Consider the following 770-nt stretch of genomic DNA (forward strand, 5'->3'; position numbering starts at 1 on the left):
AGGTTGTCGGCACTTGTCAGAGTCGATCCATGGTCTGCTCCGAGAGCTCTCTCTCTACCTGCCGATGCACGTCGACAAAAACCTTTCGCTTGGTCATACTTTTTCAGATCAAGAAGCGTTTCGCCTAGCATATTCATGGTATCGAGGGTAATAGGATGGTCGGGTCCCAGAGCCCTCTCCACAGCCTCCAGGGCATGGCGATACATAATCTCCTCTTCTACAGGGCCTTTCTGATTAAGCGAAGCAACGTCCGGGTCACCGATCCGCGGTAGGACTTCTAGGTGAGGCAGCTCGAGTACCATATCTCGACTCGCTGGTACAATTTGATGCCCCATCTCGGCTACCTCTGGCTTTTCCGGGCTATGTAGCTTGGCACTAGTAGTCGCCAAGCTAGGTGGAGCACCTGGATCATCTGGCAAGATCGTCATCTCGCTGCCTTCTACTGCCTGTTGATGCGTAGTTCCTGCTCCACCGCTCTTTCTCCGAATCCGCAGCAACAGGGCCAAATCATGGAAACTTAATAAGGTATCCAGATGGTCTTTCCCAAGAACCTTCTCCCTACCCACCAAAGCGCGTCGGTGCATAGTCTCCGCTTCGTCGTACCTTTTCCGGCGATTCAGTGTTTGGCCCAGGTCACTGACACTCCGTAAGGTATCTGGGTGGTCTTCCCCAAGAACCTTCTCTCTACTCGCCAAAGCACGTCGATGCAAAGTCTCCGCTTCGTTGTACCTTTTCTGGAAATGCAGCGTTTTGCCTAGATTACTGACACT

Source organism: Tuber melanosporum, assembly GCF_000151645.1.
Source record: "Tuber melanosporum whole genome shotgun sequence assembly, scaffold_16, strain Mel28".
Classification (NCBI taxonomy): domain Eukaryota; kingdom Fungi; phylum Ascomycota; class Pezizomycetes; order Pezizales; family Tuberaceae; genus Tuber; species Tuber melanosporum.